Genomic DNA, 13,589 nt, shown 5'->3' on the forward strand with positions numbered 1-13,589 from the left:
TATGTACATGAGCGATTTGGAGACTACGGCAGTTAATAGCACCCTCGGGAGGACATGCCGTTGAACGGAAGAAAAAAAACGCGGCGCGTCCGATGGCGGATGCTTTCAAGTTGAATGCCGATCGTCAGTCTGCATTCATTTGTTTGAAAATCCTAACCTTCAAACCACGTCCGTCGTCGTCGTCGGGTACCTACAAATTCTACACGGCTGGAATGCCTCCGGGACTGAGCGGCGTTCAGAACAGGTTTCTTGGCGTGTTTGGTTTTACCTTTGTGCTTCGCTGAGGGCCCCGAACGCAGCATCAGCTAGTGATCCGAAAGAACGATCGTTATTTTTACGTTGTTCCAAGCCACGAAAGAAGAGCCCGGTTCAGCTCTCACGGGATGTGCGTCCTCGTGTAAAAGTATTATTATTGTTATTACAAGGTGAGGTGTGGTATAATTATAAAAGAATGCAATGTAATTATTTTATAACGACGTTCTTTCACCTTCGATCATTCCGGGGGAAATTACTTTCGTAAGCTCAAAAATTGTTTTCTTCCAACGAGAATCTTTCCGGTGGAGTCTTTATCTCCCGCTTTTGTTTAGGTTTTTGTGCGGCGCACCACAGAATAACTACAAGTCACCCGTCGAATGGTTGGGCGGTAAAAAATTGCTCTTGAATTTGTTTGCACGTGTGCGAAATTCGAACGAGTGCAGGATAGTAACTTTCCCCTCGCGTTCGTAACGAGACGGGGGCTCTTAAAAGTTTTATGAAGAGTTTTTCTTTTGGTACATGTTTCTCGCTGATGTTTTCTTACAGCGCAGTCGAAAGAGCAAAGTTTACCCAAAGTCGCTTTTTTGGCTGTATGTCAAATGAAGATGCTCACAACACATACTTAGCTTTTATTGTCAGGGGAAATCATAAGATTTTTTCTCAATTTATGGACAACAATGAAGGAATGCTTGGTGGGAGCTACGCGTCGGATTATGAGAAAAGTTGGCGTACATCCATGTCACACCCAAGTTGTTTCGGTTGTTCACATGGTCGTTTGCAGAAGTGCAAATCATTAACTAACGAGGATGGCGAATGGTTTACTGATATTTGGAAAATTTTCCCTCTTATTAATGATATCAACGGAAATTTAACGGTCGATTACATAAATATTATCACTATATTAGACGAGTTGAATTAACATTTGTGTTTTGTCACGTTTCATTTCAGCCTTTTTCCAGCCGCAAAACTTTTATGCTAAACACGTCTAATTTTTGCATTTTGTCTATCGCTTTCTTTTCAGGTAAGACCAATATAACAAACGACGATTCCCAGAAGACAGTCAAGTAGTCAGTTCAGTCCCCAGCTATCATGCATAGTTGAAGGTAAGATCGGTAAAATTTCCGGGATGTTCTCTTCAAACTGCCGAGCAGTGAGTGGTACTTGCTGCAAGCTCCGTAAATTCAAACCCTGACCGCAACCTCTCAACCGGTTTAATTAGACTCTCGCCGATGTAAATTTATTCCAGCGTGGCGGCCAAAGTTAATCATGCAAAGAGTTTAGAGTCGCCATTGCATTCCTCTCCCGGGCGTCGGTCGTCGCCCCAAAGAGGCTTTCGCAGATGTCGAACAGATAAGTACGGTGTGAAATTCGTCGTCCAGTGGGTCGTTTCGCCATTAAAATTCAGCACAGATCATTAAAAAGCAATCGCGTTCGAAAAAGTTTGTTTCGGATTCCATGTATGGTGGGCAGGAAGGCGTGAAGATTCTTCTGGTGGTTACCTTCCTGCATCCAAGTATCAACCCTCTCGGCAAAGGTTTCGTTATTATTGACTGAGTCGAAATTAGCATACTTTAAGTAACTCTCGAAGTCTTTAAACTCGGTAAAGATACATTTCGTATATGTATGTAGCTCTCCCTTGACGAACGGGGACTGTTGAAGGAAAAAGTTAATTTGAATAATTTATTCCAAGTGAAGCAGCTTCTAATTCCATCAGCTGAAAGACGTTGAAATTGTTATTTTTTCTCTCGTTCGAATACAACCCGAAAAAAAATCCTAAGTGCCATCGCCACACCATCCCAGCCAGTACCCGTCTAAAGTTTCAAGCGAAAGGATAAAAGTCTTAAACTGCAGCATCCAGATTTTGGTTACAAGCGTAAAACAGCACTAATTAGTATTATGATGCTATATTTAACACATGCCTTCCAAAATCTAGAAAATTTCCAACACTCTCTGTGGAATGCGGTAAAAATTCTTGAATGGTTGAAATTGTTTTTTTTTTGTTTGGGTTTGTCTTCCCGTAAATCCAACACCATCACCAAACAGCAGCCCCGGCCTTTGCCTGACGACAAAGTGTCGAAACGGAGGAAACGGCACTCGCCACCACCAGCCATCATCGCCCATCAGCACTGGTGTTGGGTGGAATTTATTGTTATTGACGTGTCGGAAAGTGTTAATGGTGGTAGGGAACAGTTTTCTTTATTGGCAGCGAATTCCGGAACCGGATTGGTGTACGTGCTGTGATATTGAAACAAAACGGCCCGGCTACTGGCGCAGGTGAACGTATATTTTTGGTGGAGTAAAATGTTGAACCAATTAGTTTTGAAATATTCTTCCGAGTGGGATTCTTCTCTTTCTTTCGTTATCACTGCAACGAGTCAATCTTTTCGTTGAGTGTTTTTAACCAATGAAGGTTCATTAGGTAATAGTTCCGGCTGTATTGAAGTTTGATAGTGTTGGTTCACCCAGTTAACTATCAACAGGGGATGCTTATTACAGCTGCACTTTATTAGCATTATAATGGCTTTACATACTCTCTATAATAGCACGAAATGAATATTTAAAACATATTCAACCGTTATGTCTCTAACAAAAAACACCTTTAACAGGCCGACAACGGTACCCGCAAAACTGAAATGCTCATAACTATGGCAACCGATTTGAATACTTTCGGATGTTTTATATTCAAAAACTTTAATACTTTTAGATGCTCTGGTAATGATAATGATAATCCAAATTTCCAGAAGAATAGTCCAGTACTATGATATGATTTGTAAATTTTTATAAAATCCTAGCAATATTTAAATTATCTTAGAAGTTGATTATTTATCGTTACGGAACCATATGACAATTTTACCTCGGAACGGCTGCTCACTAGAGTGACAAGAAAAACATGACCCCTATCGGCCCACCCCTGAGTCGATTCCTAGTCCCACCAGGAGTAATTGCTCCAAATTTGAAGCAAATCGGACAAGTCTAGCTACCGGGCCAACGTGCCTGAAGTTTGTATGGGATTTTTCGACAATTTACATGGAGAAATCTCCCTAGTTCGCATTTTCGCCGTTAGACGGCACTATATGCATCGCATTATAACTGTAAGTGAAAATAAGAAAGATAATTTAATTGTCTAGAACTTTGTCGAAGACTGCTAGTCAATCCGGCTTTGTTGAAAGAAGTTATTAAACTTTTTACGAAGTGATGTCTGAGTCAGTTTTGCATGGGGCCTAGCAGTGCATTGTTGCGTATCAGTACTCGATTCCCACGAACTATAAATTTTTGTGAAATAATGGTTTTATTTAGATGAAAAGTATGTTCAGAAGAATTGTAGTACATAATACGAGTTATATTTTGGTTACAACAATTTAGTTCCACCTGTGACCGCATAGAGGGCGCCAACACCAACTTTTCAACGGACAGTGATAGAATCAGGAATCAGTAGCGTCTGGCTCAAATGGCACGTTCCCCATGTTGATCGGAGATTTGTGCCTTGCCAAGAATCGTCTTTTCATCATTTTCCTGATGGGAAGGATTGGGGAAGTGGTAAGGTTAGGGGTAAGGAAAACAACGACACAAAACAATTAAAACAGAGCATTCTGCACCCCCGGAGTGATGCTGAACGATCTGCAGGTGCTACAACAGCAGGAATAAAACTTCCATCCCCCGGAGGGATTTAGAACCTCTACTCAAACAGTGAGCGGATACATCAACACCCCCGAGGGGATATTGAGATAACAGAACGACAACACCCCCGAAGAGATATTGTCATTCAAATACGGCTAAAAACTATAGCCCACACTGGGTTAAGAACAAAAGCATATCCTTAAATTTCAGCTCTCTGTACATAGGTTCATCTATGTATGGAGAACCAATAAACCGGATGCGCAATTGCATTAATACAGGGCAATTGCATATCAAATGATATGATGTTCCGTAATCGGATTCACAAAGATCACATGAATAATACTCGGCGCGCTGAATAGTAGCCATATGATAATTGAGTTTGCAATGTCCAGTCAGTGCCCTGACCAGAATACTGCAGTTGTGCTTGGAAAAATGCAACAAATTTCTTGATATTTTCGGACTCACATCCGGCAGAAAAGCCTTTGTTTGAACGCAAGTTTGCAAGCTACGCCAATGGTTGGCATGTTCGAATGCAGCCCAAGAGCAAATCTTGTGCTTTATCCAACTTATTGACAGTGGTAGAACTGGTTCTGGACCAACGAAATTAGTCGCAGCGCCAGCTCTAGCCAATTCGCCCGCCCATTCATTTCCAGTAATACCGGAATGACCGGGTACCCATAGAAGGTAGATAGCATTTGAAATGCTAAGTTCTTCGATTTGAGTTCGACATGCGATTACTAATTTCGATCTCGAATCTGCCGAACTAAGTGCTTTCAGGGCAGCCTGTCAGAGCAAAAATAGATTCTTTTACCGCAAATTCCCTGCTGAAGTGCGGATTGTACACCAACAGAATCGCAAAGATTTCTGCTTGGAATACGGTACAGTATCTATCAAGCGAATGAGATTGGTTTAATCTCATCTCATGACAATAGACACCAGCACCGGCTCGGCCCTCCAACAAAGAACCGTCCGTGTAACAAACTACGTATTCTTCAAGTTGTCGCTCCATCCAGCCAGACAGCCATTCCTCACGAAGAGGAATTCTCACATTGAAAGTTTTAGAAGGAAAACTACATGTGAGTGTAAGGTCACTGGGAGCAAGTGTATATTCATCCCAAGTAACCATTTGGGGCCACAGTCTTGTGTGGCTAGTTACACGATCTATTGGGTTACTGTTCCAGAGCCCAGTAACCTTAAGACGGTATGCACAAGAAAGTGCTTCTTGTTTCAGAAACACATGTAATGGTTTTATGTTCAAAAGTGCCTCAAGAGCAGCAGTAGGTGTTGTCGAGAACGCACCAGTCATCGCCATCAAGACCATCCTCTGAAGATGGTTTAACTTTGATTGGATTGTCATAACTTCTCCCTTCTGCCACCAAACAAGGCACCCGTATGCCAGTATTGGTCTAACAATTGTTGTGTAGATCCACTGAATGTACTTGGGTTTGAGTCCCCAAGATTTGCCGAAAGCCCGTCTACATTGGCCAAAGGCCATGCAAGCTTTCTTGATCCTGAAATCGATGTGAGCTGTCCAATTAAGTTTTGAGTCGAGAATTACCCCAAGGTACTTAACTTGATCTTCGACAATAATTTCAGAGTCAAAAAACTGCAATGGACGAGCTCCGGTTGTAATCCTTCGTTGCGTGAAAAGCACCATTGAGGTTTTATTTGGATTAACTGATAGTCCAACATGAAGACACCACCGCTCAACAACACATAATGCTTGTTGCATCAAATCAAAAAGTGTGTTAATGCAAATACCGGTGATCATTATATAATCATCGGCGAAACCATACGTCGGAAACCCAAGCTCATTTAGTTTTCTCAACAAGCTATCGGCGACAAGGTTCCATAGAAGTGGTGACAGCACACCACCTTGAGGACATCCGCAGACACTCAGTTTCCTCATCTCTACTTGTCTTAACGATGAGCACAGATGTCGGTTGCTAAGCATTGCGTGTATCCAGTTCGTGATATATGAAGGTACTCCATGATCTCGTGCTGCTTCCAAAATGAATTCGAAAGACACGTTGTCAAAAGCACCTTCAATATCGAGAAAAACTCCTAAACTTGATTGCTTTTGTGAAAAAGCTTTTTCGATGTTGTAGACAACATTGTGTAACAGGGTGGTAGTAGACTTCCCCCGCTGATATGCATGTTGCATTGCATGCAGCGGGTGCTCGCCCAAGCTACCATCCCGAATGTAGTGGTCGATTAAACGTTCCACTGATTTGAGAAGGAAGGAGGTCAGACTGATCGGTCTAAAGCTCTTTGCCTCCTCATAAGTGACGCGGCCACCTTTGCGAATGAATTTGAGAGTTATTTCCATAACTGACATACTTCAAACCCGCCGGATGCCACGCGGCCTCTAGGCTGGTTTTGTCCGGAGAAAGATAATAGAGTTATCAACCTCCTAGTGAACCACAGCCAGTTACTGGGGAGTTCGCCCGGCTCTTCCCAGGCTCCGTTCGCCATTGAGAATATTTTAAACCCCCTCAACAATTTTACCCATAGCACGGGTCGCATGACACTATGGAATTGGGGTTCCCTGTTTGGTGTTACCACCGGAACAGGTAGTCCGTAGTGTAATTCTTAGCCGGTTGAAACAACCACTACCGACACTACACGGCTTATCTAGGCTGTTCGCAGAAAGAAGCTGACATTTATGGACAGCTCCCATAGATGGCCGAACAGCCAGTTAACCAACCGATGGCAACCGATTTGAATACTTTCGGATGTTTTATATTCAAAAACTTTAATACTTTTAGATGCTCTGGTAATGATAATGATAATCCAAATTTCCAGAAGAATAGTCCAGTACTATGATATGATTTGTAAATTTTTATAAAATCCTAGCAATATTTAAATTATCTTAGAAGTTGATTATTTATCGTTACGGAACCATATGACAATTTTACCTCGGAACGGCTGCTCACTAGAGTGACAAGAAAAACATGACCCCTATCGGCCCACCCCTGAGTCGATTCCTAGTCCCACCAGGAGTAATTGCTCCAAATTTGAAGCAAATCGGACAAGTCTAGCTACCGGGCCAACGTGCCTGAAGTTTGTATGGGATTTTTCGACAATTTACATGGAGAAATCTCCCTAGTTCGCATTTTCGCCGTTAGATGGCACTATATGCATCGCATTATAACTGTAAGTGAAAATAAGAAAGATAATTTAATTGTCTAGAACTTTGTCGAAGACTGCTAGTCAATCCGGCTTTGTTGAAAGAAGTTATTAAACTTTTTACGAAGTGATGTCTGAGTCAGTTTTGCATGGGGCCTAGCAGTGCATTGTTGCGTATCAGTACTCGATTCCCACGAACTATAAATTTTTGTGAAATAATGGTTTTATTTAGATGAAAAGTATGTTCAGAAGAATTGTAGTACATAATACGAGTTATATTTTGGTTACAACAATTTAGTTCCACCTGTGACCGCATAGAGGGCGCCAACACCAACTTTTCAACGGACAGTGATAGAAACTAGGTGTCTTCTACAAAGTTGTAGAGCAGGCATTTCTCAGAAATTCTTCCGAACACCCCGATATTCTATCTCTCTTCAGTTCATTATTTTTCTGGGCAGTCTACTGATCACGGCCTCTCTGGAACATACTCCAAAATGCTTGTTCCGGGATAAAATCACCAAATGATTCCAAAATCACGAAATACAGTCTTCTGAGGCAATTCTCGGCATTTTGATACCAATCCATTAAAATTCACAAATGTATCCCATTACTGGAACATTCCTTCGGAAATTCCAATTCCCTGAAACCAGTTGGATTCCCGGTTTATTTTTTCAGCGTTTAGAAGTGTATTAGTTTATCAATCTAAAACATCCAAAAGTATCGAAATTGGTTGAAAATTTCATAGCTACGAGCAGGAATGCCACATTTAAATCTATGTTTCGGCTAAAAAAATCTTTATACCATCTGTAATGACAAAAATAGGAAAAAAATCTGCGAAAATCTGTGATAAATTTCCAAAAAATCACAATATTTCCAAAAATCTGTGAAAATCTATGAAATCTTTATCAGAATGAGATTACAGAAAAAATCTGGTAATATGGTAGCCCTGGGTACGAGCATTTTTTTATTTTATTTTTTTATAATTGATATCAACAGACACAGTATGGTCCTAATGATAATTTCTTAATCTATTTAAAAAGTCAAATTGTAATCTGCTACGTGGAATGTGAAGATCGAACTCGGATGACACTCTGTTGAAGGTCCGCTGCAAACCAATGCATTGCAATGATGGCACCGTTTACTCCATAGTTAGTCCGGCGAAGAGGTAATCGGAGGAATAAATTATTGCGAAGGGCGCGAAGGCGAACGTTCATATTTATCGTACTGAGAAGCTCGGGGCAGTCAATTCTATCTTGCAAAATATCCGAAATCGTCATAGCACAGAATAGATCCCGCCGCACTTGCAATGTATCACTTATTGTATTTCACTTCACAGAAGCTTTTTCTTAGGTCCCCGTTTCCCGCAACATTATTATTTTATAACTAATCTAGTTATAGGTTTTAGGTCCTCAACGTACAAATGTTTACACAAGTTTCTCCTTAGTGAAGAATAGTTTTTTCCCTAAAGAGATATATAGCATAGTGCGTATTGCATTGGCTTGCTACAACAAACCAAGTTTAGACTTCATTAATTCTCATCAGCTTCATCAGAACTTCTTTTCCTGTGGGACATCACGCAGGACTAGGGTTTTTGCTCAGAAACACAAAAAGTTTTCTTTTTTGGAGCTAGCGTCAATCCGGCGCTATTTCAGTCTTTTCACTAAGTTAGTGTCGGATTCTGATGAAACAAAATCGAAACGCAAATGCCACAACTAACAAACAGTTGCCAAAACCTGGACCAGGGATGCCGCATTGAAATCTGTGTTTCGGTCAAAAAAATCTCTTTACCATCTGTGATGACTAAAATCTGTGTTAAATTTTCAAGAAATCTGTGTAAATCGCAATATTTGAAAAAATCTGTGGAAATCTCTGAAATTTTCATCAAATTTGATGAATCGCAATTGAGAGCCTCTCTGTGTTTGCTTTCTCTTCCGTCAATAACTGGGCCGCTTTTACGTTTGCTCCTAAACTCTTAGCATAAGATGCGAGACGATATGAGAGTCTTTCGATATTTATTGAAACAATGTTGGAAAGTTTTATGATGCTGCCGTAATAATCTAAAGAAAAAGTAAACACCGAGAGGTTCTCATTTGCAATATGCCCTTTTCACATGTTTATCCAGAATTGTGAAATAAATCTGTGACATTACAGAAAAATCTGTGGATATGGTAACACTGATCTGGACCCGTTAACTGTACAACCTGATGCAGACGAAATACGATGGATGTGTCATGACATCCATCTATGCGAAAAATCCGTGGCTCAAATTCTACAAGGCTCCTGCTCATGGCACGGGTACATTGTCATTTGCAGATTCAAGTTTGTTTTCGCGAAATCGTTCGTAAAAAAATTTATGATTTGGTAAGGGATTTGTCTCTGTACCAAGAAAATCTGAGCAATCAATAAGAAATAAATAACCGTTGGAATATCTTTTGGCATTATTCCAGGATTAATGTTCATCGTAAAAATCTTCGATTATAAAAAAATCGATCGATTTCTTGTAAGTTTTTGTAAGTGTTCTTTCAAGAAATTAGTTTTCTCACGAAAGCATTGAAAATGCAAATACGCTACAGCTACAAGAATGATATGAGAATTACTATAGTTTACAAATTTCTCAAAATTGCGGCATCCTCAAACTTTTTTTATCATTTCATATTTTGCGATATTGCAGAAACCCCATTTTCGGCAATTGAATCGTTTGTCCAGATGATGAATTGCATTATGCAGAATTGCTGCTTGAAGATTCGACATGTCGTCTTACCAGCACTACAATACTTAGCCTCAGGATGGGGTAGCCATTTTAGATGTAGCTAAATGAGCAGGATGATACAACCGAAGCATCTAATAAGCATTATCGTAGCCTTCTTTTCTCTTTAGAACTGCGTATTGGGTTATCTGCAAGAGCCGTCAAGCCCTGTATGTCAATTTATTGCTGATATATGTCCAATATTATACTAAAGAGATACATAACAAAATTATCATCAGCAACAAGTTGGCTTTTTATTTGCTCTACAATAGCACTAAATGCATATGTAATGCTTTCATGGTTTAAGGTGCCATGGGACCTGCATGCATTATATCACTTTTGATTACGTGTGTAACAATACAGTTTCCTTTTTTCCGATGCTGATAAGCTTTTGCAATGCTAATGTAAAGCTTCATTGCATTGTAAATGCTGAAATAGGGTTTTTATGTAATGCTAGTGCTAGTTTATAACCAATCTCATTTTATTTATAATCAATTAAACTAATCTCCAGTAATCTCCAGTCAAATACAAAAAAGTCTTTGGAAGACTTACAGTGCACTGAATTTGTTTATCAGGTAAAATTTATATTATCATTGTTAACGAAGGGCCAAAATAGGGTTTGGCGGACCCGTAAACAGAGGCGTTTACTCGCATTCCGTGGGGAACAGAGAATTTCCTTTCCACAATAACATCCGGTCACATAGTTAAGAATTTCGCATGACAGCTTTAACCCGCCTGATGGTTTGTTTATTATAAAGACGTCTCTCACTTATTTCAGACCTTCAGGAAGGAACAGTAGGCCTCCATAAAGTGATTCAGGTTGGCAATCCACTCCATCATCCAGTGACTGTGACCAAGAGTCGTCGGTGAAGGAACACCTTTTGAGATTTGGACTGCAAATCCCAAACAGGTAACAGGTTCATACGAAGTGGTGTGCCTCACTGTGTATCTCAATAACGACAATCACTCATCAATAGTGATATGTCATACCGGAGAGTGCACTTAGATTAAGAAAGAGGCATACCACAATAGATCTAAATACTGGTCGCAGTGGTTAGTCTCCTGCAAAAATAATTACTTTGCCTATCACCTTACATTTGAGCTCGAACCGTTGTAAGGGACCATTCATAAATTACGTAACGCAAAAATTGCCCAAAATTGACTCCCCCTCCCCCCATGTAACAAATTGTCACAAATTTCTTCATCCCCCCCTCCCCTGTTACGTAACAAATTCCTAGAAAAATTTTTTTTTCTTCGGTGAAAACATGTTACGTAACGATCTAGCTGACTCCTCCTCCCCCCTATGTCACAACATGTCACAACTTGTTGAACCCCCTCCCCCCCTAAAAGCGTTACGTAATTTATGAATGGTCCCTAAGTAGTATATGTAAAACTGAAGGTATTGCTATGAAGCAGTGCTGCCAGGAACAGTATAAGTTAATCGTGATAAACGAAATCTTCGTTATCCTGAAATATTTTAGAAAGCTCATTAAACCTCAAAATGGACTGCTTTGGACTACCCTTTCTAAGCAATTGGTCTATTGTAACATATCTAGGAGAATAGTATCGAGGAAAGGGAGGTAAAAGTTGCGCAGCTCCTAGCACTTCAATATGAGCGCTTATTTAGATTGGAATAAGTTTGTTAGCCTCATCAGTTTTACGGAGAAATAGTATTGAAATCTTATATGCCCTAAAAAAATGGGCATGAAAGGATCTTAAACTTAACCCTTTTTTTGAGTTACCGCAAAACCAATAAACTTAAATTTTTTGCACAGAATTTTTCTTTAGAAGGTTCTTGGCAAGGCACGATTTTGTCAGCGCTTCAAACAATTAATTTCAAAATTTTTATTTGCAAAACTTGGATACATCTTCAGATCTTATAATCTTTGAACCGTTTATCTTCGGATCTTTGGACCTTGGAATCTTTTAAACTTTGTATTTTTCTGCTTGTCCTTTCGATTTTCTATATCCCTTTTTTATTTTCGGGACGGTGGATCTTCGACTAATTCTTTTGATGGTTGACTCATTGGTTGATCCATTGGATTTTTGGATCCTTTTATGTTTGAATCATTGGATCTTTTGACATTATTTTTTTTTTGAAGTTTTCAACTTTATACCTCTATTTCTTTGGCTCTTTAGGTATTTGTATCTTTGAATATTTGAATTGTCAGATCGCAAGATTATCTGCGGAACTTTGAATCTTTGGAACTCTGGATCTTTGGTACCTTGGATCATTAGATTTTTGGATCTTTGGTTGTTTGGATGTTTGGATGTTTGGGTGTTTGGATCTTTGGATCTTTGGATTTTTTGATCCTTGGATCTTTGGATTTTTTGAACTCTGGATTCAAATCGATGTTTATAGCTTGAGATTTTGGTATCTTGATACATTCGTGTATTACGATCTGTGTTTCTTAGGATCCTCCTTAGGATTTTTAAATCTTAAAATCTTTGGATCACTGGATCTTTGGATTCTGGATATTAGAAGTTTTTGACCTTTTGATTTGTGGATTGTTGGATCTTTCAATCTTTTGAGCTTTGTATTTTTGGTTATTTGATTCTTTGTAATTTTGTATCCTTAGACCTTTAAGCATTTGGATTTTTGTACTAATGAATCTTGGGATATTGGTTGAGTTTTTGGCTCATTGGTGCTTTGAATCTCTGGATCTATAGATCGTTTAATGTTACAATGCTTGGATCGTCAGAATTTTAGATTTGTTTTTTTTTATCTTTGGATCTTTGGAACAGAACTTTACTCGCGCATTGGGAAAACACGAACTACTCGCACGCCAAGTTGTCGGATAAGAAGGTGGTAATTTCAAATTGTGGCGCAAAGCAAAACATGTTGATCAGAGAATGATCGCGGACGCTGTACATGAAAATGCTGGCGAAGTTTGATTGTCTGGTACAGGATGACGAAACCTATGTCAAGGCAGACTTTTAACAGCTTCCTGGACATTAAACTGCCCAGGTTTGCATAGAAATATAACATAAAATAGTGAATTTAATTACACATTCGGAATTGTAACAGAAAAAATGGAATAATCTATGATGAAATGGGAGCTGTGTATATTGATCCCTGGTCTAACGGTTCAGAGGATAAGGAGCTGGTCTCATAAGCCACTCGTATGTTCTACCTCTCGGCAGGATGACCGTACGTCCTAGTTTCCCACAACACGTCCTGGTTTTTAAATAACAGCTTTTATGTGCTGGAATGTTGAGGAATATGTTTGTTTTGTGTCCTGGAGATTGCGAATCTCTGAATTGCACCACTCGACCTGTCCTTTTAATCTCTCTTTTCAACTTCCTTTTCATACATGGAAATTGAACAGAGAAACGATTAGGCATTCGTGACGTGTACGTCTACATAAAAAATAGTCCGAAGTCCGCTTGGAAGAAAATTAAGCAGTCAGCAGATTTCCGTTAAGATCTAAGCAATATCAAAATAGCGCTGTTTGAATTTTGACCCGACGAGATCCCTTCGGTGTTTCTAAAAAGACACATCGACGTTTTGGTGACTCCGCGAACATGTTTTCAGTTCATGAAAAGGAAAAACAGCGAGACATCAATAACTATCGCGAAATATCTACAGTGAATAAAGTCTTTAGCTGGTGATCAAGGATTTACTTCAGGCTTAATGCAAGTCATGTCTAACACAAACAGTACCGACGATTAACATGACTTGATATCAGGAAATTGAACAGCGACTAAGTTGCTGTGTTAACATTTGGCATAACTGGGAGTATGGAACGTCGCGCAGAAACTTATATTATTTACATCAAGCGGCAGATAGCTTTTCATAGAATGACCAACGATACAACAATTGCTAATACGGGGAAATTTT

The 13,589-nt window shown here is 39.6% G+C and overlaps 1 protein-coding gene and 1 long non-coding RNA gene across 3 annotated transcripts in view; one reads left to right on the forward strand and one right to left on the reverse strand.

The window, feature by feature from the left end:
- LOC131678909 (protein bowel) overlaps positions 1 to 13,589 on the forward strand; it is a 170,111-nt gene that overhangs the window by 88,346 nt on the left and 68,176 nt on the right. The window lies entirely within an intron of this gene.
- Positions 1 to 13,589, reverse strand: part of LOC131678912 (uncharacterized) — a 144,341-nt gene that overhangs the window by 51,257 nt on the left and 79,495 nt on the right. The window lies entirely within an intron of this gene.

This window comes from Topomyia yanbarensis, chromosome 2 (assembly GCF_030247195.1).
Source record: "Topomyia yanbarensis strain Yona2022 chromosome 2, ASM3024719v1, whole genome shotgun sequence".
Classification (NCBI taxonomy): domain Eukaryota; kingdom Metazoa; phylum Arthropoda; class Insecta; order Diptera; family Culicidae; genus Topomyia; species Topomyia yanbarensis.